Here is a 10432-nt window from a genome sequence, read left to right on the forward strand (position 1 = left end):
ATTTCCAAAGCTCATAGATGACTTTTATATTGTTTTTGTTAAATACTTTTCCTTTTCCCAAACTTTTTCTTAAAACTTCAAACCTACAAAGAATTTGCAAGAATAGTACAATGAATATCTATACACCCTTCACCTAGATTCACCAGATGTTAGTGTTTTCCATATTTTCTCTCTCTCTGTCCCCAAGTTGCGTATCTCATGAAACTTTACCCCTAAATGCATTAGCATATGTCTCCTGAGAACAAAGACACTTTCTCACATAACAGGATCTATTAAAAAATCACATAGTACATTGAATCGTCATGTCTTTTTAGTCTCCTTTTATCTATTTAGGAAACAGTTATTCAGTCTTTTTTTAATATCCTCCATGACACTGATATTTCTGGAGACTCCAGACAAATTGTTTAATAAAATGTCTCTCAATTTGTTTTTGTTTTTTTGGAGACAGAATCTCACTCTGTTGCCTGGGCTAGAGTGCTGTGGCGTCAGCCTAGCTCACAGCAACCTCAAACTCCTGGGCTCAAGCAATCCTTCTGCCTCAGCCTCCCGAGTAGCTGGGACTACAGGCATGTGCCACCATGCCCGGCTCATTTTATATATATATATATATATATATATATATATATATATATATTTTTAGCTGTCCAAATCATTTCTTTCTATTTTCAGTAAAGATGGGGTCTTGCTCTTGCTCAGGCTGTTCTTGAACTCCTGAGCTCAAACAATCCACCTGCCTCGGCCTCCCAGAGTGCTAGGATGTCTCTCAATTTGAATTGACTGATTATGTCTTAATGTTTGGAAGCAGCTTATACATAGGCATGAAATCTACAGAAGTGATGTTGTATCTTTCTCAGGACATCACAAGTGGCATATGATGTCAGCTTGTGCCATTATTAGTGACATTAAATTTGATGATCCGATTAAGGTGGTGTCCACCAGATTTCTCCAATATAAAGTCAACCCTTTTCTCTTTGTAACTGGTAAGTAATTTGTCGAGTTTTTTGGTGTCCTGTTCCTTAACAACCCATCACCTCATGTTTTTAGTATCCATTCTTGCCTGAATCAATTATTAACACAGTGATATAGTGATTTTCTAATTCTCCCATTTCTTTTACATACTTATTAATTGGTATTCTTCTGTAAAGAAGAGCTTTCCATCCCCATCCTGAACTCCACCCTTTTTAGTATCAGTATGAGCTCATAGATTTTAAAAAATGAATATATTAATACATTCCTTCCATTCTTCATTTGGATACTCAAATTGTCCCAGACTGGCCAATGGGAGCACCTTCGAAGTGTCATTATTATTTTTTAGCACTTCCTCACGTTCTGTACTTTTTTCACCCTATTTCTGAAATCTTCCATTTCTTCAAGGAGCCCTGGTTCCTTTTAGAGAAGAATGGCATTCAGAAATCAAGACCTGGGCACTGGAAGTATTCTTTGCTACTGGGGTGTCATTGCTCCTGGTCACTTCAGAGGACAGAGCTAGGAAATATAATTTTTTAAAAATCATGAGTTCATACTCACATATTACTAATTCTAACCCAACACCAGTGTATTCTTTCTGCCCCTACCCCCATTCCACATATATATCTCCCTTCCATTGATTCTTTAAGCCTAAAAATGAAAAAAAAAAACGAAAAACAAAATAAAATGTGCGCTATACGGTAAAATTCATGCTACTGTTATGATTATCCATTCTAAACATTTCGGGAAAGTCTGAGAATGTTCGTGCTCGATATTTAAGAATCCCATCCTACAGCATGAATCATCATTTTCTAGTTTTAGGAACTAGAAGAAGAGTATGTTTATGTTTACGTTCTTGGGAATGCTTTCCTACCTTCTAAATTGGAAGTGGATTTCAGGAGCTAGAAGAAGCTTATGATAGTAACAAGGCATGAAATTACAGAAGTGCAAAGTCCAAGTCATGCTCTTCTGACCAAATGTTGGCCTGCTTTTCCCAAGAAGGTAAGGTTCAGAGGAGAAATTTTCCACAGGGAAAAACACTGCAGTAAGGAGTATATTAGAGGTTGATGGGCAGCTTGGAGAAAACGTCACATACTCTCAGGGATGTGTTATTTTTTATTAAAGGTAAAAGTTGTATTTTTTGGTAGAAAATAAATTAGGCTATTATATAATGGTTCATAATAGGTTGTTAGCTTTTATTTTATATGTTCAAAAGTATTGAAGAACTGGGGGTGCAAAAGGGCCTTGGCAGCTCATAAAATGGCAGCAGGCATTGTAATCACAGTTCTTATATGGAAACAATTTTCAGTGTGAATGAGGCCTGGACAGCGTGGATGGGCTCTCATACACCTCTAGTAGGAATCACATTGCACTAATTTTTTTTTTTTTTTTTTATTTTTGAGACAGAGTGTCGCTTTGTTGCCCTGGCTAGAGTGAGTGCCGTGGCATCAGCCTAGCTCACAGCAACCTCAAACTCCTGGGCTTAAGCGATCCTACTGCCTCAGCCTCCCAAGTAGCTGGGACTACAGGCATGTGCCACCACGCCCGGCTAATTTTTTCTATATATATTTTTAGTTGTCCAGATAATTTCTTTCTATTTTTAGTAGAGACAGGGTCTCGCTCAGGCTGGTCTCGAACTCCTGACCTCGAGCGATCCACCCGTCTCGGCCTCCCAGAGTGCTAGGATTACAGGCGTGAGCCACTGTGCCCGGCCACATTGCACTAATTTTTATGGAAGGCAATTTGGTCCTGCCCTTTGACCCCACAATGGCATTTCTTTGAGGAATTTTACCTCAAAGAAATAGAGTTATACACAAAACATTATCTTTGAAGATATCATCATGACATTATTTGTTATATATAAAACATTGAAATAGAACCTAAGTGCAACAGTTGGTTAAATAGATATGGTATCTGCATGAGAAAGAACACTGTGTTTCCACTAGTTATGTCTTGATGTTACAGTTAGGGAGAAAAGGGCAAATCATAGCACAGTATATACAGTAGGATCCCAATTTTGACCAAAAAAAAGATGATGCTTTGTCAATATACACTGGATGAATGATAATACAGAGAGATACATAGTTAGAAAAATTGATAAGATTGCTACACTAAATATGGTTTGTGCTTTTCTAAAGTTACCAGTTTTTCTAAACTAAACATGTATTTCCTTTTTAATTTGAAAAATTGCCAATAAAATAAATTTATAAATGCTGTAATAAAAGGACTAGGCTAGTAAGAAAATCACAGGCATTGGAGACACATAGCCTAGGCTTGAATTCAAGATTTACTAGCTATGTAAACTCAGAACGGTCGCTCAGTCTTCCTGAGCCTCAGTTTTTCTCATTTGTTAAATGAGGATAATAACATTTACCTTATGGGGTTGTGGAGGGGTAAAAAATGAGATAAAAATCATTGATGCATCAGAGGGACTTGATAAATGGCAACTTTTATGGTTATTTTTGGGAACTTACTATTACCACAACTCATAAAAAAATAAAAGATTATCAAATTTATAGTCTAGATTCTAAGGAGGAAAAATATTCTGGAGTATCTTGGTTTTCTTAATCCACAGTTCAATATCACTTACTGTGATTGTACAGCACTTATTGTACAGCAGGACCTTACCAGCCTATGCCTACAAAATGAAGTAGCAATACTTTAAAGCATTATTATTTTTTTCTTTTATTGGGAAATATATATACATACATTTTATATATATGTGTAAGGATATATATTTTAATAATAATATAATAAAATAGAAGATATATGAGATATGACATACATTTATATAATATATAAAATACATAATAAAAGATACATATATCTTTTATTGGGAGATAGAGATAAATATATGGAAAGAACATAAAGCAATAAATACAGTTTAAGAAATAATTATAAAAGCAACACCCATTAAGCCACCACCCACTCAGGAACTAGAATATTGCCAGCACCCCAAAATCTCATCCTCATCCTTTTGTCCTTACCAACTTAACCACCAATAGGAATTTTTAAATAACAATTGCCTTGATTTTCTTTGCAGTTTGACCATTTACATGTGTACTCTAAATATATAGCTGTGTTTTGCCAGTTTTGGATTTGGGTGAATGTATTCATACCGTTTGCATTCTTTTCTACCTTGTTTTTGTTTTTCCAGTCAAAATTATCTTTGTCTAGTCATCATATTGTTGTGTATAGCTGTCCCTGTTAGTTTTCATTACTATGGAATATTCCATTGTATTGTTAACTAAAATAAAATCCTAACGCTCCCCCCAACCGGCTGACTGAATGGACCCCCCTCTTGGCCAAGGGAATATCCTAAAATTAAATTGCCTGCCAGGAGGAGGGAGGTCAGACATGCCTCATCATGCCCCCTCCCTTCTAGGAGACACCCTTTGTAACCCATTAACAGGCCTAAGGGTATGCAAGACAAACCTGCAGGTCCTCAATTTACACAACAAATATATGTCTGGTGGCTTATCTCTGATAAACAGTTCCTTATCTTAAAACATTTCAAGCCTTTAGACAAAGTTTCATGTCTTTAACCAATTATAAGTCAAAGAATCTTTAAACCCACCTATAACCTGTAAGCACCGCCCCCCCCCACTTCGAGATGGTCCACCTCTTCGGGCCAAACCAATGCATGCCTTCTACATACTGATTTATGACTCCACCCGTAACCCCTGTCTCCCTAAAATGTATGAAACCAAACTATAACCTAGCCACAGCGAGTCCACTTGCTCAAGCCTTCTTTGGTATGGCTCGTGGTCATGGTCCTCAAATTTGGCTCAGAATAAATCTCTTTAAAATTATTTTACAGAGTTTGGCATCTTTTCCATTAACAATATAAATATTACAAAATTTACTCATCTATTCTATTGATAGACATTTTGGTTGTTATCAGTCTGGGGCTGCTGTGAACATTTTTGTGCATGCATGATGTACATTTAAATGTATATATCAATTTATATTCCCCCCAGCACCACAGGAATGCTCCTATTGCCCTATATCTTTAAGAACACTTTAGTTTTTGCTAATCTAGTGGTTGTGCTGTAATACATCATTCTTTATTTAAATTGCATTTCTCAGATTACTAAAGAGTTGAGAACTTTCTCACATACATAATTGGTCATTCAGTCTCTCTCTTTTTTTTTTGAAGTACATATTTAAGTTCTTTACTCATTTTTGATTAAATTTTCTATTATTTTTCTTATCACTGTGTAGGATCTTTTCTATATCTCAAATACTGTGCTTGACAGTATTGTGTGCTACAGATGCTTCCTCCCACTCTGTGCCTTGTATTTGTACTATTTCTTGTGGTATCTTTGGAAAATACATGGAATCTTCATTTTTATGTAGTAAGATGTATTCATCTTTTCCTTTCTGGTTAGTACTTTTTTGTTGTTTTTTTTTAAGAAATCTTTTCCCTGTTAATGGTGGAGGGTTTTTTTGTTTTGTTTTGTTTTACCACAAAACGTAATAATGGCTGCTGGTTTTGTAAGGCTGGTGGCAGGCACCCCTCCCCTCCCTAATGGAAAAAGAACCAGCCCACGAGACCTGCCCGAGACCAGCCGAGAACAATGCCTGCAAGGCCAAGCTAAGTTAAAGGATAACCACACCTGGATGGCTACCCTGATAAGGGTCTCGGTTCCTAGAGTCCACACATACCACCAGCCCCTCCTATTTCTCAATACCCGTTCTAAAACTGCGACAAATTCCTCACTCTTCGCGCCCCGAAATCTTCCCACTGTAGAAACCCCCATCCCCCAGCCCTAAAAACGTATATAAACCCACTCAGACTTCTGGGTGGGGCGACTTCTCTGGTCTCTCTCTCTCTCCCGGACCCGAGAACCCCGCCTGGGCCCCTATCTTGGGACCGGTTACCCTCACCCAGGAGCGCTCCAATAAAGCCTCCTTGCTTAACCCTTTCAACTCTGCTCGTCTTTCTTTCTCTGGTGCCTGCCAATCCAAAAAAACCTTACAGGTTTCAGGCAAAAAAAAAAAAAATCATGTTAAGGAGATATCTTTAGCTATTTTACTAGAGGTTTTTTAAAATCAAGTATTGAAGTAGAATTTTTTCAAATGTCACTTCATATTCCACTTTAAAGATAAAGAACCGGCTCTCTCAAATAATTTAACAATACAGTCAGCCCTCCATATCCATGGGTTCTGTATCCACAGAGTCAACCAACTGTGGATTGAAATTCAGGGAAAAAGACAATAATAAATAACAATTTAAAAAATTAAAAATACTGTATAACAACTATTTACATAGCATTTACATTGTATTAGGTATTATAAGTAATCTAGAGATGACGTAAAATATATAGGAGGATGTACATAGGTTATATGCAAACACTACACCATTTTATATCAGGGAAATGAGCATCCAAGGCTTTTTGTATCATAGCGGGGAGTTGGTTCTGGAACCAGTTCTCCTAGGATACCAAGGGAAGACTGTATCTAGTATTGTAATGGAAGAAGCAAAAGTATTATTCTGACCCCAACTGGGTATCCTGCAATACACTTCAATCCTGATACTAAACTACCTTGCCTTAGTATCAGACCCCACTAGTTAAGGACAAAAGAACACCAGCCACAAGACTCAAGGGGCTGCACTTCTGGCCAACCAGCTACAAATTTAGGGGTTCCAGGATACCCTCAGGTTTGATAATTTGCTAGAACACCACAAAGAATTCACTGAGAGCACTATACTTAAATTATTACAATTTTATTACCAAGGAGACACATACAGCAAGGTGTGGGAAGGTTCCAGACACAGAGCTTCGGTGTCCTCTCCTCATAGGCTCTGGGCAATGCCACTTCCCAGCACATCAGCATGTTTACAACCAGGAAGTTCCACTGAGCTTCTGTGTCCAGAATTTTATTGATGTTTCATTATGTAAGCATGATTGTTTAAATCATTGGCCAAGTGATTGAACTCAATTTCCAGCTCCCTCCCCTCCCCAGAGATGGCGCTGGCCCCCAGTTCCAAGCCCAGGGGCCCACCAGAAGCTGCCTCATTAGCATAACAGAGGCACGCCTATCACTCAGGAAATCCCAAGGGATTCTGAAGATCTGTGCCAGGAGCCATGGACAAAGAACAGATATCTTCTTTATTATGAGTATCAATTGAAAATCACTTAGAACTATGAGAGTTCACAGAAAAGACCAAATATGAAATAAATTAATAAAAATCATTGCATTTCTTTTACACCAATAAAGACCAGTAAGAAAATAGAATAATTAAAAGGTCCTACTTACGCTACCAATAAAATGTGCCAAGTGTGTTAGAATAAACTTGATAAAGAAATGTGTCATAGATTCAAGAAGATGTAGAGGAAAATCAGGAAAAGAAAGAAGCATAAGATTGGGTTAGGCAAGAAGAATCACAGAGCAGGAAAAACAGATGACCATAGGGCTAACATTTAGGATGGTGACTAAAGATGGCAGGGATGTGAGTCATGTGGGATTAACCGGACTCAAATGTCCAACATACCTTGGGTGTGAATATGAGGACCGCAAGATGATGCCCAGAAGTTTGATAATACTAGGAGGCTTATAAAATACCTGCACTTAGGCCCTGCACCCAGATTGATTAAAGTTGTGGTCACTGAACAGAAGGTCTATTCGAGTCACCAATGAATCCACCATCCCCATTCTGACTCTGGGGAAGGAGCACAGAGAAGATGGTTACAGAGCTCAAAGTAAACCGCCAAGGCCAGCTGAAAACAATGAAGCAGCCAGGTATTAAAGAAAAAAATTTAAGCCTAGGTTTCCGCTTTACATTGATTTCATTTCCTATGACCTTATATTAATAATATAGTTTAAATTTATTTTCATTTATGCTGATTCAAAACTAAAGTTTAAATTTGGTTAGCAAAGCAAAATAAGAGGAGCAATTTCTGAAAGGTCCTTACTGGTATGGTTTATTCATTTAATTTCTACCATCACCATCTAGTGGAGAAAACTTTGAACTTCAGAAAGAAGGAATTAGGGTTCAGGAAAAAAAAATAATAATAAATAATAAAAAAAATAATAATAGCGGCCTACTATTGCCAGGCACTATACTAAATACTTTCACATTTATAAGTTCATTTAATTCTCACAACAGACTGTGAGGTAGGCATCCCTCTTTTAGATTTGGAAACTGAGATTGAAAAGTTACATAGCTTGTCCGAGGTCACACTGTGGCCAATTCAAATCCAGATTCTTAAAGGCAAGGTCTCCATTTTTATCTCACAGTACATCCAAATAGCTCAACTCCATTCATGTATATGGCCATGGAAGTAAAATATTTTGTCTTTGCTTTACATTTTTTAAATTTTTCTTACTTATACAATATATAGGAGCAAAGCACATGTATAAAAAGGAAATAGAATTTCCATTATATATATTAGTTTTGTATCTTTTAATTTTTACTCCATGTTACATAATGAATATTTTCCCATGACAATAAATACTTTTGAAAACAAATATTAGGCAAAAATAAAGATGAACATAGAATTACATGTATATGTAAGGGCACTATGTAATCCCAAAATATGTTTAAAAAGATTAGGAAAAGGTGCTAAAACACTAACAATGATTGATTATCCATGAGATTTCCCATAAGAATGTATTATTTCTAAAAAAGAAATTTTAAGCTTTTCATTCATTATAAGAAAAGACATTTAAAGAAACCTCACTGTTGTCCAATTTGTTGTCATGATTTTAAATTTTTTGCATGGGTTAAGGGTGACCATGTGTCCACATACTTCTGTAAATGCTTAAAATCAGTGTAGTAGGCTCTGCCCGGTGGCTCACGCCTGTAACCCTAGCACTCTGGGAGGCCGAGGTGGGCAGATCATTTGAGCTCAGGAGTTCGAGAGGAGCCTGAGCAAGAGCGAGACCCCGTCTCTACTAAAAATAGAAAGAAATTACATGGAGAACTAAAAATATATACATATATAAAGTTAGCCGGGCATGGTGGCGCATGCCTGTAGTCCCAGCTACTCAGGAGGCTGAGGCAGCAGGATCACTTGAGCCCAGGAGTTTGAGGTTGCTGTGAGCTAGGCTGATGCCACGGCACCCTAGCTTGGGCAACAGAGTGAGACTCTGTCTCAAAAAAAAAAATCAGTGTAGTATATTATATTTCCAAATTTAGTAACACTTTTTTTTCTTCCAAAACCTGTGTTTTGAAGTCAGTCCTAGAACCTCTTTTCAAAGAAGTACATGGTTCTATGATGTTCCTATGATGGTCCCCTGTCTGGGGGACAAATAAAAATAAAAGTTCATGATGATAATGGACAAACCAAATTCTGCCAACAAAATATTTACAGAGGTTTATTGTGAGCTAATATGAATGACTGTGGCTCAGGGAACACAGTCTCAAGAGGTCCTGAGAAAGTGTGCCAAAGTTGGGCTACAGTTTGGTTTTATACCTTTCAGGGAGATAGGAATTACCGGGAAAATCATAAATCAATACATGGAAGGTATACATTGGTTCAGCCAGGAAAGGTTTACAAGTCATAGGTGAGTTTTAAGTATTCTTTAGTTGGCCACTGGTCGAAAAAGTTAAGACTTGGAGTCAGTAGAAAGGAATGTTTGGTTTAGATAACGGGGTCTTCAGTCATGTGATCCTACATCAGACTCAGGTTGGAAAGTAAGCCACTTCATACCAGGCTAATTTTAAAAAACCATTTGAAAGATTTTATGGTTTGTAAAGTGTGACTCCCCAAGTCCCTTATAAGGAATTTGGATAAGAAAAAAAAGGTCAAAATTCAGTCCTCAGTGATCTTCCATCTTTTGCACAATTTAAAATTATATGATGGTTAAAGAAATAAAGTTTCTTTACTTAACTCATGTTTCTTCAGCTTTTCTATTAATCTTATTTTTAAGCCTAACATTTCTAGTTAGAAAAACTCAACTATCAAAAAATCAGATTTCACTCCTTACACAATCTCAAGAGGTTAGGACACATATTTTACAGCCAGTATCAACTGAAAACATGCATCCTGTACCCCTTCTTTGTAACCCCTTTAATTCTAGTTTTTGTAAAATCACTTCACATGAAGAGCCTCACAAAAACCCTTTAGGTGCTTGTTCTCCGGTAACTCCCAATGAACCGCTCTTGTGCAAAATGAAAATTCCTCTCCTGTCAAACTTCAGAAAAGTCTTAATTCCTCCTCAATTCCTTTACCTCCTCTAATTACCAAAAATTGCATATTTAAGATACAATTTTTAAGTAGAGAAGTTTGCAGAAAAGTAGAAAATAAAATCACAGAATGTGGTAATATATTCAAAGACATAGAATACCACACATGCTTTAATCTTAGTTCCTCCATTTATGGTGGGCATTTTCTATCCCTGCCTACAACGTAATTTTAAATACTAACATTTTGTTGTTACGGGACTAAACGCTGCAGTTTGTTTCCAATTCTCAACTATTAAATATCGCGCTAGATAAGCATCTCTTTAGGCGCGC

The sequence above is a fragment of the Lemur catta genome, chromosome 5, assembly GCF_020740605.2.
Source record: "Lemur catta isolate mLemCat1 chromosome 5, mLemCat1.pri, whole genome shotgun sequence".
Lineage (NCBI taxonomy): Eukaryota > Metazoa > Chordata > Mammalia > Primates > Lemuridae > Lemur > Lemur catta.